Consider the following 17,946-nt stretch of genomic DNA (forward strand, 5'->3'; position numbering starts at 1 on the left):
CTTTTCAGGCTCATGGCACTGTCTTAAAGAGTATCTGGAAGCAGAGGTTCACCCACCCGTCTGGGTTTAGCATTTCTCACCTGCTCCAAGAAAACCATCAGCAACTTGAGTGCTTCAGTTGCTTCCGCTCCATGGGACTGCTTTCAAGAGCCAGCCCTTCATTCGGGGGGAAGGCTGTCCCCACAGGGTACTTCGCCCCGCAACACCTTTGCTTCTAATTTAATTTTTTTGGCAAAATGTTTTTAAACATGCATGAGTCTGACTCAGCAACCCAAAATATTTCATTTGATGCAAAGCAAAATGTTCTATTTTGTTTACAAGCTAATTAGTCAGGCTTATCTTCCTCACCTTTATAAACACAGGCAAGCCAACAACGCAGCCTGCAAACATCAAAAAGCCTGGTTTAAGGAAATGTCAGAGTCAAGCTGCATTGGCACTTCCAAAAACACATTCCTCATTTCTTAAGGGGAGAAGGGGGGGCTGAAATGACTTCCCAAATTCAGCTTGATTTTGCAAATTGGTTTAGCCCTGCTGAAGGTCCATTCTTGCAAGAAATTTACAATCAGTTGCAATTTTCCTTGCCAAGCGCAGACATTTACAGGGCACTCACGGAGCCACAGAACAAATCCAAGGGCACATCTCAGCTTTATGGACCAGGGGTGGCCCCTGATCCTGTTGGGTCCTCACCAACCACCCAGCACTGCTACCAGAATTATTTGGGGCTGCAGTCAGGGGTGCTGCTCATGGGTACAAATATACCTTTGTGCAAGTCCAGTTGCAGGACCAGGATTGAAATAAATAGGATTGCATCCATCTTCCCATAACAGCTACCTCCATCACATCACTTTTATGATCTACAGAGAAACACCCACCATAGTAATTCTGTGTGTGAAAGACAGAATATGTATGAATATATAATACATAGACACACACTCGCACTCACTTCCTAAGCAGTTAATCTACCAAGCACCCTCTGCCACATTAAAAATATTTGCTTATCAGTTTGCATGACCAAGAAAGACTTTTCTGTAAATGGGATTTTCTCCAGGGCAGGAAAAATTGCTTCCTTCCTTGCTGCCTGAGCTCCACAGAAACCAAGTGCTGGCTCCCTTGTGAGAACAGTTTGGCCCCTGCATGTGATTTTTGTGATTTATACAACCACCAACAGCTTGGGAACAAAGCTGTTCGGCAGCAGAGATGCTCTCAATGCTGAGACCTGGGCTCAAGGAAACTGGCTCGATGGGTGATGGAGGTACATCTCTTAGAAGACATCATCTGAATTTGCACAGTCCCCAAACACTTCGGGTCCTCTATTTAAAGTGGGGCTGGCAGGGACTGAGTATAGCACACAGGCAACAGGGTTTTCAGATGACTTTTGTGGCAGCACGTGGTCCTTCCCAGACCTGCCCATCACAGTGCCAAGGTACCCCAGGCCCTGTATGGCTCCAGTGAGCTCCAGGGTCAGCTTGGGAGCTCAGAGCATGGAACATGTAACCTTAAACACACCTGGTCTCACGAGGTGGACAGACTGTCACATTGCTCAACCAGATACTCCTGAGCTAATAAGGGAAGTGTCACCCCTAACCATGTGTGACTCTTCTCAACCGCTTTGTCTTGGCTTAGACAAGTCTTTCCTCTGGCAGGAGGCAAAATGTTATTCTCTCTGCCCCTGCTTAAATCTCAATAGCGGAGGGTGAAAAAAAATATTTAGCTCCTATAAGTAATGGCTCAGGACAGAGGAAACATCATTTCATTGGGGCAATTAGCACAGTCTAATTAAACCCTAGTCTTCTGATCAGGCTTTGCTGATTAAGTGGGTTGCAGACACTCTATATTAACAAAATGAATCAGTTAATTACATGACAATCAATAAGAAGCAAAAAGTAGGACAAGCAATTTGCCTTTAAATGACCATCTAAATTCATCAACATGATACATGTTTGTAAGTGTCAAGGGAAGGGGCAGACATGACAGATCTCTTAGGTGCTGAGATAATAATTTCTGATAGCTGCAATTCATGAAAAGCAGAGAACGTACAGCATCTCCCTGAAAAAATAATTATTTTTAAACAATAGTTTACAAAACAAGCAGAGCACGAATTAATTCAACTACTGGGAGAAAAAAAAACCTTCAAAAACATAGCTCTTTATTAAACCGAAAGTCTTAGTTTGGAGTTGTGACCTAAAATGGTCAGCATTGCTTTGAACCAGAGACATCATGGTCTTGAATGATTATCTGACTTAGAGCTCCCATCCAAATTGAAAACCTTGGTGAAGTGGGAGCTGGAAAATGACATTGTTAAAGTGGCAATTTTTACCCTGAAAAGCTTACAGCCTGAATGGAAGGACTTCAAAAATAAAGGGGAAAAACTGCTTTGTGAAAAATACAGAAATATCTGTTGTTCTTACTATGCAGGGTTCAAAACAGGCAGACCGTAAGGGATTTTCAGCATTTGTAATGAGTGCTTTTAATAATTTTTTTTTAAGAAAACCCAAAACCAAAAAGCGTTATCAAGATGGCTATTGAGAATTTCTCCTCTCTGAAAGCAGGCTTCTCAGTCAAGCTAAAAAGCAATAACATTTTCAAGAAAAAAATCCACTGAAAACGTCACAAAGAATGAAATGTCTGACAAGCACAGCAATCTTCCCAGCCTTGAAAAAAGGGATTGGGTATTTTATTTTTTACTTTCTGCTTTATGATTTTGGATGGATGGATAATGCAGAATTAGGAAGGTGACTTTTCATTCTTCCAGAGACAGAGACCTGAGGACCAGAAAGATGAGTCTTACCCCAAACCATGCCTGCAATCACAGACTCATTTAGGTGAGGAGGGACCTCTGGAGGTCTCTGGTCCAACCCCATGCTCTGAGCAGGGCCAACTTCAAAGATTAAATCAGTTTGCTCTGGGCTTTACCCGGCTGAGCTTTGAAGACCTCTGAGGATGGACACTCCAGCACCTTCATCCCAGTCACAGAGAAATTGCACCCAAGCTTTCAGCCCCCAGGTTCAGTGCCCCAATGAAAAAAATGTCCTAATAGCCCCCACTGCCCTGGGATTGTCATGGAAGAAATCAGGAGGATTGGCATACGCAGTGGCATCTACAGTCACAGGGGAGAGAGCCTCAAAAAGAGGCGTGGGCCAGAGCTTTTTGAAACCGTGGGGCTCTGTCCACAGCCTTCAGTAGGGACATGAGTAATTGAGTGTGGATGCTCTCCAAACCAGCCTCATCCAGACCAGCGATGCTGTAGACACTCAGCCCCACCACAAGCCAGCCTCCAAGCTGTACGCCAAGGCTCTGATAACTGGTTTGTCATCCTTCTTTGTCTTCCCCCTCTTTCAGTCTGGTAGCAATTGCATTTCTGGGGACACAGGGCTCATTTATGAGTCTCTGCAGCAATAAACAAAACAGAAGAACCTCAGTGCCACAACCTGGACTGCCAGGCAAGGAATTTGCTTGCCATTTGTGGGCAATTATTTGCCATCTTGCATGGCAAGTGGACCAAGCTACTGGGGGACTTTCAGCTCCAAAAACCACTAGAAAAAAACCTGAAACTGCCAGGAAGCAGAGGAGAGGGGATTGCAGTGAGACGGCTCAGCTGACCCAGCAGCAAGTTTTACTGGCACTAAGAGCTTCAGGCTCCTGGAATTGCTTTCCCAAAGTCTCTCCAGCTGGCTGCCAAGGTAGAGCCTGCAGAGAGTCAAGGCAAATACCTTTCATCTTTTTTAAGCTTTATTTCTGAAGGAAGCAGAATTATGCCACTGTTCTCTCTTTTTTTTCCCCCTTTTTTTTCTAATAACTTTTAAATCCTTTGGCTGCTCCAAATTCTTCACAGGGGGACCAGATGTGCAGTTCTGACAAGTCTGGAGTAAACAGGCAGCTGGGGAGAGGAGAGAGAAACTCCGCTAGTGCAAAATGCCTCTCGTCGACAGTCACACCAGAGCATGAAACATCTCTTTTACTGGGCACCACAGAGCCCAGGCAGAGGTCAGCTTCCAGGAATTATTCCATGGGAAATGGGCTGTGCCAGTTCAGCCCGTTTATCTCCCAGGTAAGTTGTTCTGCTTTACAGCAGGGTTTTGAAGCTTGCTCTGAGCAATGCTTGTGTGCAAGCAGTGATAAAGAGTTGATTTCTGTTTGGAAGGAGGTTACACTCTGGGCTTCTTTAGTCCTGAGCTGCTGGAGCCACCCCATGTGCAGCTGCTGAACAGTTTTGCTGCATCCTGGGGTCTATCATCAGGCATAAGCCATCAGATGCATAAAGGCATCCTTCCTCTCTACACAGCTGCAATACTGTGCCCAGTTTTGGGTACCCAGTCTCAACATGTCAGGAGGTGAGAAGAGTGACCAGCATTATCAGAGCCCTTGAAAACAGGAAGCATAGAAGGAGGCTGAAAAAGACTCTGATTGTTTTAGTCTTAGAAGAGGGAAATGAGAGAGCAATCTGCAAATTTGCAAAAAGTTCATGTGAAAAAGTGAGTCTTTTCTGTGATCACAACAGGTAGGAAAGGAAGTGGCAGGCTTTAGGTTGCAGCCCAAGAAGATATAGGTTAGAAATGAAGGAATACCTTGCCAAGATGAAAAATAATCCTGTCTGGACAGGGATGGCTTTCCACCTTTGCAGTTTTAAGAGCAAGCAATAACCCTTCAGCTGCATTTATGCTTTGGGTGGAGGTGACCCCTGGACCTCCCTCCTGACCTAATTTCTACATATCCATAAGGAAGCCACCTTATGGAGCCACTGAGGAGACCACTGGCAGCTTAACACACTGCCTGAAACGGATGGGCAGGACACAAACCTTAGAAGAGAGGGCAACAGTTTGCCTGGTGTGCTTGGTGCTGCACAAAGCCCAAGGACAACTCCTGCCCCGTTGCTCTGGACAATAAGGATGCTGTGAATTCCAGATTATCATTCAAGCCTATTTAGGAAATTTTTCCTATTTGTGTTCAGGAAAACTTCAGGGCTTTCCTCCATGCCATAACTAAACTACAATGAACTGGCATTTTAAAAGTTCTGCTAAATCTATATTCAGTAAGAATGATGTGACTGTTAGTAATTTAAACCTGGCCAAACCACTATCCCACTAGATAGTAGAGAATTTCAGTCTGGATTTGGACTTTGCCATTTCTGTCCAGGACATTTGACTGTCTGGAGTAAATCAACACTTTCACCTTGAATTGTAAAACTGCACTCACATAGGGAGCACCTACCACACAGACCAAAAACCTCCCTGCTTGCGAGCAAAGAGGCACATATCCAAAATATATGTGCAGTGCATGTGAGTGCACATGCTGGATACTACCAATGTCCCTCTGAACATCAGGAAGAAGGCTTTTCCCCTTCAAAGGCAGCCTACTAACTTTTCTTCTTGAAGAGTCTCTTTTGAAGGCACAAGGACCCTAAGTCAGCTGGTTCTGCCACACACAGTCTAATCAGCAAACCTGGCACGTTCTTGTGCAGAAAAGGGAAAAAAACCCCTTGATCACTACTTGCCTTTTACCTTAACAAAGCCTGCCTTGATCTCACAAAACCCGGGGTGCTTGGAGTACAGAGACTCAAGTTCAAAGAGACAGCAAGAAGTTAATCTGAAAGCAAAAGGTGCTCTTCAGGCAGACGGGAAGAAGTAATTAGAAAGCACAGCTATTCCAAAGCTTCAGTAAATGACATCAAGGCAGCCATTATACACTCACTAAAGCATGAGGGTCCTCCACTCTTGTCAATCAAGCAAAAAACTAAGACTGTAGATACATGGGCCAGACTACAAAGGTGGGAGCTGGTAGGGCTCCTCGCCACACCACTCAAGCAGGCAAAGGCAGCTACACCAACATCCACTGTGCTCCATGAGCTCCATGAGCTTCAGCTTTCTGTAGGCAATGTCCCATTTTGGTGTTATCCACCCAAAATACACTGACGTTTTAGTTCAGCGTTTTAATTATTATTTCATTTCACCTTCAAAAACTATAGCCTGGGCCACTCTGGTCCTGGGAAGCCTGGTGACAAATGAAAGGGCACTTAACACTTTCATATCTACCGGCCCCTGGAAAAAGTGATGCCAGAGCTGGATTCAGGATCCTGCTGCTTCAAAATTGCAGATGCAGGAGATTCCCTTCTGCGTAATTCCTCCTTCTCTAGCTTCTCATCTGTAAAACGCAGCTAATCATTGCGCAGCTTTTGTCTCTTTCGGCTGTAAGCTCTTAGGGGATAACCAAGGACACTGCACTGAGGAGCCCCTACATCAGACAAACAGAAGATGCATGAGCTGAATGCAGGTAAGGTAGGCAGTGAGAGATGGCATCTTCTATCAGAAAGATTGATTCACAAAGGCCAAGAGGAGCAGTTTTCTCTCCAGCAGGCAACACCAATGCACACATATGGATGTAGAGCTCGTGTTTCTCCCACAGCATTCCACCACCCCCCTTCCAACATCATCTCTACCCCTGTCCTGTAGCAGCATGACATTCAGGCAACTGCTCCCTGACTCAAGCTTTTCACGTCCTAGAGCCAGGCCGGAACCCCACTTGGCGGTGATGCAAACCCCAAACCTCTCTCTTACGCCAGATATGTGCCAGCTGCACCTGAGCAGCCCAAGCTGTGATCCTCTGCTCAGCTGCCTCTGGCTGAAGGAGGTTGTGGTACCCAGCTGCTGCCGGGGGGCAGGGAGGGAAGGGGTGCTGCTGAGCAGCACAGCACGTCCCTTCTATAGACCAACAGCTCCCCTCTCCTTCTCCCCCAAGCCCAGGAGGCACCAGCCACATTATGCAGCATGATGCAGCTTCTGATCTGAAGAATTGCCTGGACACTGAGCAAGCTCCCGCTGGAGTTTGGAAGATGCCCGTGTGAGTGTGTGATCCCTGCTGCCCCCCCCTCCTGTCAGCTCTGCTCACAGGCAGATCTCTCTAAGCCTCTCAAGCTGCTGGGAGCTGGGGCTGCAAGCACCAGTAGGAGCCCTTTCCCCTTCTGTAAGCACTGATCCCTCCTAAAACCTGAAGTGATTGCATTAATCAGTTTGCTTCGAAGTAGGCCATGCTGAATGTGTTTGAGCCTGGCTGATAAAATGGTGAGAGAAAGAAGTGCAAGGAGATTAGAAAGGAATCGTGCTTAATTTGGGAACGTCTCTGAAGATTTATTCTAAAAGCATGAAAGCCATGGAGAACGCTCCCGCCCAGAGATTAAAGATGCTCTGACTCACATCTCTGAGGCCTGACAATAGCTTATTCAGGAGAGCTGCCTGCAGCCACAAGACAGAAGACAGAGTTTTCCCAAAGCATTTCAATGTTCAAGAAGAAAAAAAAAAAAAAGGCTAGACTTCATTAGTTTCACCAAATAACGTGAGATGCCATGGTCCCCATCTCTCTTAAAGCTGGTTATAGATCACTGCCCTTTCATAGGCCTAAGAAAAAGCACAGCCAGCAGTCGGTGACAACTTCTGAATTGCCCCTTTCTGGTGTTTCCTGTTGCATTTGACCTCCAAACAAAAGCAGAGCTAAGAAGCCAGTAGAAGGCACTTGCCAATCAGGGGGAATGCAGCAACCCCTTGCCTGCCATGCCCCTTCATGTCTCCTTTCACAGAACTGAACTCCAGGGACTAAAAGTATACAGCTGTTTTATCATGTTGGCCTCTTCCAGGCCACCTGGTTGTCCCTGCTGCACAACCCCCAAGCAGGTGTCCCCGTTCTGCAATCCCATGGGTGGCCCACGGAGCACTGGGCGTATGGACCTCAGCATCTCTTTCCCTACAAGCTCATGATGGCCCCACTGTCCATGCCAACTCCAGGTCAGTCTCCAAAGGAAAGAAGGTGGTACCTGCAAGAGGGTGCATGCAGGAATTGGTCTTGCATTTTCCGCTTTGCTGCTCTCATCAGGTGCAGAAGGGAAGGGCGTGGTGAGTTTGGGAGAGATGGGAGGGCAGGTATAGGGAACAGTGGGATTGCTGCCAACAGGCTGCCCATGCTGGAAATCCCTTTGGGAGTGCTCGTGTAACTAAGCCTTGGGAATGAGCAGCAGGACAGCTCCAGGGCACTGGGAAGAAGGAACCAGATTCAATGCTTGACAGATGTGGGCATGACTTTGACATCACCTCTTACAACTTGTGTAAACACAGTTTGTTTTTACTCACAAGGACCTTTTGGTAGATAACCCAGTTAAGAGTTTGTGGCTGATGCTATTTGATCATTGACACCAGGAGGTTGAAGGCTGATGGACGTGGGGTACACCATTTGGGAGGTGTCAGCTGTTGTCTAGGGAGCTCAGGCTGCTGCTTCTGTGAGTGCTGCCAGCAGGGTCCCTCTGTGCAGGACCCTGTATGGGACTGCACACCAGCAGATCAGGACAGGGGAAGCTGAGGGCAGGAGAGTGGCCATGGCACTGTGTTGCTGATGCATGAGCATTTCCCTCTCATCGCTGTGCAGCTGATCATTTTTGATGCAGCGTTACAGACAGTCCTTTCTGAGCAGCTGCCACTGCTGCTTCTTGTTCTGTTCTCCAAGATAGCAGGAGCAGAGACAAGCCCAGCCCCATAAGAGGCTCTGCAGAGTTTGTTTTGATCTTGCTGCTGATGGGGAAGGACAGCCAGAGCCTGCTGAACAGAAAAGGCTGTGTACCAGCTCTTGGCATCCAGGTAATTGTACTCATCTCCTATCCATCATCCTGGGAACGGCAGCCTCTGTTGCCAGACCTAATGCCCTTTATGCCATTTCTTTCAGGGAACCAGCTTGAGATTGATTTTGAAACAGAAGCAAGAGCCTGTATCAATATTCCCCTTGGAGGTGTGACAGTGTGTCTGCTTTCTGCCAGGTGAGATTATTTTTGTTCTCTGCTGTATTTGTGTGTGTTCCCCTGGCTCTTCACTGAGACAGGTAGAAAGGAGCCCATCTTTCCGAAGTTGGACTGGTGGAGGAGAGAGGAGATGACTGATAACATGACGTAGCAGAATGACAGCCACCCCCACACTTCATGCTGTGTCCATCACCTGCAACCTCACCGGCTTTGTTTGCCAGGGGAAGGGTTCAGGGAAGAGATCTGAGGCAGACCATTCCCCACAGCTCAGTCTGCCCTTTCCAAATCATGAAGTCCTTCTGCCAAACCATGGAAGGAAACTGAGTTTAAAGGCTAATGCACAGGGTTTCCTCACCTGTGGCAAGGGAACCCCACCAAAAGGCACCCCCAGGTTTCTAAGCAGTGCAAAGTCATAGGACTGCTTTTTTATTTCTTTCTTGAGGCTCTGAGGTTCCTGGTTTACAGTTTGTCTCTCTAACTAAAATCTGTAGCACTAAGAACATGCAAAGAAGTGACAGCCATGGCCACGGGTCCCCCCTGCTCTTCTGCAGATATGCAGAGAGGTTAAGGTCTGGCTGGAGACAGAGTTGTGGAGGGGATCCAAAATCAGAAAGAGGGTGGATTTTTTTTTCTCTTTTTTTTTTTTCAGATCACTTTCAGTTTAAATACTAACAGCACAATCAAGATTTCCTCCATTCTTAAGCAGAAATCTTATGGCACCATCTGATCTTGAAGATTCCTGTTTTCAGCACGGTGTCATTCACCAAATGCAACTGCCAGATCTACTCTAGTGGCAGTCTGAGACACTGCCAACTGGCGTGGACCTAAACCTGGTGCGAAGGTCATCCTCTCAGCCCCAGCCAACACCCAGGCAGGACTGTAGGAGACTTCGCAAGGTTAGTCTGTCCTCCTAAACCAGTCTAAAAATATGTTAGTTTAACCTGCCCTTTAAAACCATCACAGAATCACAGAACGGTTGAGATTTACAGGAAGCTCTGGAGGTCATCTCATCCAACCCTTCTGCTTAAGCTGGGCCTCCTAGAGCTGTTTGCCCAGGACCATGACTGTATGGCTTTTGAATATCTCCAAGGATGAAGACTACGACCTCTGGGCAACCTGTTACAGTGCTTGGTCATCACAATGTACTGGTGAAGCCTGGGGTAGTTCCTCGTCAGGTGCAAGAGTTTGCACTTCCTATTGAACTTCATGAGGCTCCTGTTGGCCCATTTCTCCAGCCTATCAAGGTCCCTCTGGATGGCAACATGACCTTCTGGCGTATCAGCCACTACTCCCAGTTTTGTATCATCAGCAGTCTTGCTGAGGGTACACTCTGCCCCACCATCCAGATCATTAATAAAGATGTTGAACAAGATCGGGCCCAGTATTGACTCTTGGGGTACACTACTAGCTAGTGGCCTTCAACTAGATTCATGCTACTGATCACCGCCCTCTGGGCATGGCCATTCAGCCAATTTTCAATGCACCTCACTGTTCATCTCCAGGAAGGGAGAGGTCTTGCTTTTGTCTGCAAATCTGTTGTCATGCTTCACTATCCTCCCTCTTGGGATTTATTTTTCTTCCTCACTGCCTTTTGAAGATGGCTTTCAAACAGTCTCTCCTTGAACCTGGCTAAACCTTGGTGCCACGTACAGAGGAAAGTGGGGAGAGATGCTGCTTTTCATGATTTGCTATCACTGAAGGGAACAGACCTGGCTTGTAGCATGGGCTTGTTCAGCACGTGGCTGTGCATCTGAACCTCTTGTTTTCAGATTACTGTGGGGCTGATTTTATTAGTGGCTGATTGAGTGGTCTCAGCATGGCTCTTGTGGAATACCCACATCTTCCGTTCACCATGGAGCAGATGGAAATGTTCTCAGTGAGACACTCATGCATATGCAATATCTACGGAGGAAAACATCTCATCTCTTATTGCTGCTGCCAACAATGCTGCTTGCCAGCTTCTGGGTGAACTCGACTGATATTTATTTGGGCAGTATCAGAAAGGAGCATTGGCAGAAAACTCCTTGAGTTGTGTAATAATGCCATTGATACTTCTGGTAGAAAATCTTCAAATGCTGTAAATACCCTATTGGAATTGTTTCTTTCTTTTTGTCACAGAGTGTTGAAATCTTGACAAAATGCTTGGAAAAAAAAAAGTCCTTTGGAATGTTTTGACCACCTTTTCAAAAAGAGTGTGATTAATAAATACAGTCAGCTTCTTTCCACTTGAGCAGCCCTTTATATGTGCTGGAGTCTTCTGGGTGAACAAGATTAAGGTATGAAAGACTTCAGGAAGCAAAACCACCAATAGATTTGGAAAGGACAGAGCATAAGAAAGAGTGCCAGACACTCACATTTAGGGATATTCTGGAATTTACAATAAGCCAGTTTTGTGCTGTCCAGGGGTTTTATGGCTAAAAAAGGACATATGAAGCAGTCTTATGATTAGGCAGTCATGATTTTGGTGCCCTCGAGTCAGGAGAAACAAGGAAGCAAGGAAACCAAGTGGAACAGCTCTCTCGCCAGCTGGAAATGGATGCTGTGGCTAATGCACGTGCCCAGCATAAATACATGTGGATTTATAGGTATGGCTGAGTGAATTATGATCCTGCATATTCCTGTTTGTCTGTAACACAATAGACCAGCTCTCTTCTCCCACCTGCCATTCTTAATTATTGTTGGGGGGGGATGAATTAGAAAAGTCATGTTTTCCATCAGTCATGCTCATTCTCTAACCATCATCCTGGATCCAGACCGTCCCTCCACTGACCACAAACATCCTACAGTCAAAAATCTGGTGTTCTCAGCAAGATCCAAAAGCCATAAATGTTTCATTTTAGTAGAAGCTGAGTTTTTCTCGATCTTTCACATGCAAGCACAAGTTTCTGTAAATGCTATCCTGAAGCCTGTGAAATGCTGAATGGTCGAACAGTAAGGCACCAGGTTCAGGCAGTGCTTGCATTGATTAGCTGAGCCCTGGCTGATGTGTGAATGCTTTATGCTTTGTTCTCTAATGTACTTTCAGCAGCACTAATAAAATTTCCTTTGAACAAGTAGGAACAGGTGATCACACAATTATGTGTGTCTTGTCTGTCTGGATGATTCAGCCTCATGTTGTTGTCATAGCAGCATGTCCCCATCACAGGCTTGCACATTGAGGTAGGGCTCTTTTGTATGTGCTGGTTTGTGATTTGCAAATAATAAACAAAACCCGGTGCCCTCCTTTGATAGAAGAGGATTTGCTGTGTTGTTGGAATTGTAACTGCATTTAAATGTGGGAGGAAATATAGAGCTGATTGTCAACACCCTTAGGACACCCCTGTAAGGATTTCCAAGGATGAAAATGCAGCCCAGATTTGACTTTGATTTTGGAAGTCACAGTACAGAGCTGTTAAATTTGTTTCTATACCCTCTAGAGTGAGAGTCGGGGTCCCTCCCCTTCCAAAGGAAGCATACTCTTTGGCAGTGTTGTGTCATTACTTGTGCAGCATGGCCCAAGGAGCAGGACTTTGATTATTGAACCAGTCCCAGCATGTGGTTCTCTCCAGCCCCTGAGCCACAGGCCCACACCTTGCTCTGGGTCTGTGCTGGCCACCAGTCATCCTGGCACTGCGCACTGGGGTCACTAGCTGGATCCTAAGTGGGATGCAAGGCTGCGGGGTGTGATGTCATGTCATGCAATGTCACGTAATATGCCCCTGATCGCACTCCAGCTTGTTGGCTACTTAAATTTGCTCTTTGCCATGCTGGCCACATAGGTCTGGAAGGGCTCTTGCACCTTTTCAAGCCTATCTTTGTATATGACCACAGTCCAAAGGTGGCATGAGTTTCTAGAGGAGATCTGAAACAGCAGTATGCCAATGACCCTTGGCAAAACATGCCACAGGGACTGACCCTACTGGAAAGAGACAACATTTCTAGCCTTAGCTGTAGAAGTAACCCAGCCTTAAACCTGCACCTATTTCAAAGCATTGTTTTCCAAGTACATACAGGTGAATAATGAGTGGGGCATTAAGTATCTGGAGATGTTTAGACATGAAATAAGCTTATGTCCAGTGCCACAGCTGGGACCCTTGCAGAACTGACCAACTGTAACTGGTAGGAAGGTCCCACAGTGACCAAGGGGTTGTGCCAGCCCCAGCTGGGACATGGCACTGGGCTGGGACAGTGCATGTGAAGGACTCACTTGAGTATCATGCACAAATACTGAGAGCCAGCGGGTCCTTAGGGAAGGCAGGGGGAGCGCCACTGCTAAGCAAGCCTCCTGTTAATGCTTTCAAAGAGACACCTGTCCTTGCATCTGATCCCTGTGGCTTCCTGCAAGTTCAGGTTGACACCCATGGAGGCAGATCCTCAGTCAGGGTGGATCACCATCTGACTAATTCAACTTACTCCATACAGAGAGGGCCTGAGCAGCTGCAAATCCATTTGAGGTTGATTTACAGCCAGTTGTGGTTTGGGGCACATGTTAAAACAACAGAAAAAGCCAACACACACACACATGTGCACAGAGAGAACAGGTAAGGAAGAGGAGGATGGAGATCCTAAAAGAACTCTATATCTAGGAGCAATCTGAGTGTCACTAATTCTTTGTTTGCCCTGGCAGACAGAGCCCAACATGTCTAAGGAAATTTTCAATCATATTTAAAAAGTGAGAGAGAGGAAACTAGAAGATGGTCACAGCAGCAGTGACCTCTCTGTGCCCAGAGCTCTGCCTTACATTGGAAGAAAAGTGCCAATTAATCTGACACTGAGGAAAGCACAGGCAACAAAACCATTTCATGTTCACTCATTTCCCCCCATGACATGTAGTTCTCTCCACCTTGCTAATCGGAGGAAGCTTGCTAACAGCTCTCTGATGTGGATTTAATTAAAAACCTTTTGAATGCCTCCAAGCAGTGGGAAAAGATGGCGGAGTCATTCCAAGTCTGACACACTGAGGGATGGCTTCAAATTTGTGGCTCCTTGCTGCATGCCTGAAAAAATACAGATGCTGTGGGAGCAGTGGAGGATCTCTAATAACAACAGAGCCAGAAACTAAAGGCTGACAGCATCTGGCTGTGGAAAGGAGGATCTTCCATGTTCCAGCAGTTCTTCTAATGCTGCAGAGAAGATGCTTGGTCATCCTGTGGCAAAGGAAGGGCTATGAGGGAGGGGAGACACCTCTACATGGGATATATCCAAGTCAGGAATGCTGCTGGTTTGCCTCAAGAGAAGGGCTGCAGGTCCATAAAGGGGGTGGAGTGGTGTAGGGTAGAGAAGAGAGGAAGAAGATGTGCTCTTGAAGAGGACAGCCAAAGAGAGGAGCAGCAAGGACCCAGGTGTGTTGGAGCACAGCTTTCCCAAGTCCACAAGAGACACTTCAGCAGGTCATCGCTGCTTTGTGGGTGTACACTGGTCTTGGTCCACTGTCTGAAGAGAAGCATTCCTGCCTGGGAATCAGGAGAGCCATGTGCTGAGACCATTTGTGCCCTAAATAGGAGGGCAAAGTATGACTGATTTTGTGAAGGGTGAGCTTTGGCATGTGGAGATGAATGGGGGGATGGACTATGAGTACCAGGTAGACTGTGGACCAAGTAGATGCCCTTGTAGCAAGGCCAGACCCTAAGCCAAAGCCTCAGCCATGAGACAACTTTCCCCATTTCTTTAAAACACCCATTTTCCCCCTCCCCAACCCCAGAGGAGGCTGGGAGTGCTGCGTACAGGCTGAGTGGTGCAGGAGAGGGCTTGCAAATAATGTGAGAGCAAGAGAAAAAATTTCAGTGAGACTTTGAAAAAGGCTATTTAGCTTATCAGAAGGGAGGTCAAGAGGTGATTTGATTACAGTGCATAAGTGCCGTCAGCAGAAGAAAACACCAGTTTCTAAAGAGCTTTTTAATCTATCAGAGAAAGCCGGAACAAGAAGCAATGGCTGAGAGACAAAGCCAGACAAATGCAAATAAGACATAGGGAGCATATCTGTAGCAGAGAGGGAGATAAATGGGAAGAGCATACTCAAGGAGAACAGCGCTCAGTATCTCTGGGTGTCCTCAGCTGGGAGTTGAATAACAAGCTTGAGCCAGAGAGGAGCTGGGTTGGTTCCAAGGTGGCGTTTAGGAGCTTGTGGTACATGGCATATGTATGAAGCGGTCTACCGCTACTTTGTCTCTTAATAGCAAGAAATTCCAGGTTCCTTGCTCTTGTGGGGGCAGAAAAATGTTTGAGCACAGGCTTTGGGTAAAATCTGGTTCAGTTACCAGGAAGACCTCAACTCGATATTCACGGTTTCTAAGTCAAAACCGTATCTTGGGAGCCTGGGCTTCCAAAGGCTTGGTGGTCTGAGCCTGTTTGGTGTTCCTCCTGCCAACAGACTGGCCACATCATGGTGAGAAATTCCAGCCTACTGGAAGGAAAAGCTCTGCCATAGGTAGGAATTAAGGCATTGCCAGTTAGGAGCATAAAACAAAAAAGGATATGCCAGAAGTCCATCTCATCATGCACCTGTGTCTGGCACCAGCAGGGGACTCTAGCAGGGGTTTAGGGGGAAAAACATAAGTCTGGAGTAATCCTTTCCTGGAATTTCTTCCTTGTTTCCAGAAATTTGTGGCTGGTAGACTCCTGAAGTGAAAGTTGACACACAGCTATTAGCAGGCCCTGAAGGATGCTGCTCCCATTAAATTCTCAGGCTGCTTTTGGATCTATTACACTTTTGCCTGGAGCAATAGCATTCATAATGTAATAACACAATGTGTGAAAAAGTACATCCTTTTGCTTGTTTCAAATCCTCTGATCCTCTCACTGGTGCCCCTATTTTTTTGCTGGGAGGAGCACAATATACTTACTAATTGCCATTTCTTTGTACTATTCAAGATCATTCAGGTTTCTGTCCCACCCTCCTCAATATTTAGGGCATGGTATCCTGACAGAGTCAGTCCCCTCCTATGGTCAAAGTGGCATATGCAGTCCATCGGTAGACGTGTCACAGCCAGCCCACCAAGGTATTTTTCGGCACCAAAGGTCCAAAAGAGACATATGCTAGAGCCATCCTCCAGACTTGGATTACAAAGGGTGAGCAGAATATACATAAACAGTATGCCAGTAAATATAGCTTATCTTGGGTTGGCCAGGAAATTTCTTCTTTTTTAGTTTTAATTTGCCCTATTTCTAACCCCAGCATCTCTGGGCGTCTCTGGGAGAATGGACACTAAGCTCAAGCAAAAGAACTTCCCAGCACTAATTTCTGTGTTTCTCATCTGAATCCCTCCTGTTTGATGATAAGAAAGGGTTTCTAAGCTTGGATCCTCCAGGGATGTCTGGGCAGCTACCTCTTTATTATTTCCATATTTTCTCCTTTTTCTCCATACAGCTGCGTTCAATAAAGGAAAGCTCCTAACAAATAAACCAAGCAAGCCCTTTTTGGCCCAGGGGCTATTTGCTGGTGAAACCAGTATTTAAATATTTACCACTTGAATGTGAAGGAATTTCCTGGGTTGTGCTGTCTAGCAAATGAGGCAGCTTATTCAACATTGAGTTAAAGTCCTGGTTAAGTCTTGGAAATAATTTCATATCAGTGTTTACTAGTGAGTAGGTAAATTGTACCATGACTGAACTCATCTTCATTATCCTCCACTCCACGGGCTGTCATAATGAGAGTCTACAGGTGGGAAAAGTGTCAAAGGTGGGTCACCCTACCAAATGTTTGCCAAAGCCTGCTGAAGGCAGCTATCTTGACTCAAATAAAAACAACCAACCAAAAAATACTGGGGTTCAGTCCACATTCTTTTTTTCCCCAAATTGTTCTAAAAATAAAAAAATCCAGTTTCATACATCATCCTTTTTTTATTTAGATGTTTAACCTTTTAAATTCAATTAATTTAATTCATAAAATGTATGTTCAAATAAAGGTTAACTAGCTAAAAAGAATATAAACATATCAGAGTATCTAAAGGAAACATACTACTTGACCCATGCTGAGAGTTAAGTAGTTTGGGAGTGCAACAAAAGTCAATGTTGAGCTTTCCAATCCAGCCCATGCTCAGAAAGATTTTTGAACTCTTGAAAGGTATGTTGGTTGTAACAGCTGTTTCCTGTATTTGTTTGGGTGGAAGCTGGAGTGAATAATCCTGCCTATTTGAGTCATTAGGGATATGAGAATTTTCTTTACTGTTTGTTACAAAACAACATGTGCAGAGTTTCCATCTGAAAATTAGGCCACCGATTCCCAGCTGGACAAACTAGGAGGTAGTCTTGACATGGAAGAGTTTGCAGTATAAATACACAGACCAAAGATCTCAGATGGTTAGTTCTGTTTTACTGAGTGCATAATAAAGCCCAGAGCCTTAAAAACTGGGAATTAATTACTTCAGTAAGGGCTAGGGAGCCTGCACAGAACTTAACTTCGATTTTCTGGATGTATGTGTGCCTTTGAGTAGATCACCCTTCCTCCAAGAGGGAAAGATCTTGCCCAAAACATCACTTGACATCATGGACCTTTTCCTCGAGTACTTACTTAGGGTTGAGGGAAACACACTGTTAAATGTGGCTCCTTCACAGCTGTGTTTAATCACTTTTATCCCTTGGAAGCCATGTGAGGATGTAAGCATGGAACAGCAGACATCTGGAGATAATCCTGGTCCAGCTGGACTGTCCCCATTCCCGCTCATGCACAGAGCTGTGCTGCCCATCCCAAGTGTGCAGCAGGGATGGCACAGGGTCCTGAGTACAGGCTGGAGTTGTGCCTGTTCGGATGCACATAGGGCTGTTTGCTCAGCACCATCAGCGCTGCTCTTCTGGAAAGCAGGAGTGATGAAGCCTGACTTCATACGGATTCATGTCATCCTGTCCCCATGGTTCTCATGCCATGGTGACCATCTCTGCCAGCAGTGACAGGATGATTAACTAAATGATATGTGACATTAAAGCCCCCAAGATACAGGATTGTCCTCTGGGTAAAGGAACAACCAATCTTGAGTTTCCTCTCTTTCCTCACCCCAGAGGGTGAATTTCAAAGCTTCAAAAAACACATGCCTGGCTTCAAAAGGTAATAATCTGCTTTGCTTCAATATTTTTTTCCTCCAAACCTTGCAGGGCCATCTGACCGCATTTCCCAGTTTGGGCCTTCATCTCCCATCACAGTGGACGTGTAAAAAACAAAGTAGAAAGGCAAGGTGGGATTCTCAACTCACCCCATGACT

This window comes from Phalacrocorax carbo, chromosome 6 (genome assembly GCF_963921805.1).
Source record: "Phalacrocorax carbo chromosome 6, bPhaCar2.1, whole genome shotgun sequence".
Lineage (NCBI taxonomy): Eukaryota > Metazoa > Chordata > Aves > Suliformes > Phalacrocoracidae > Phalacrocorax > Phalacrocorax carbo.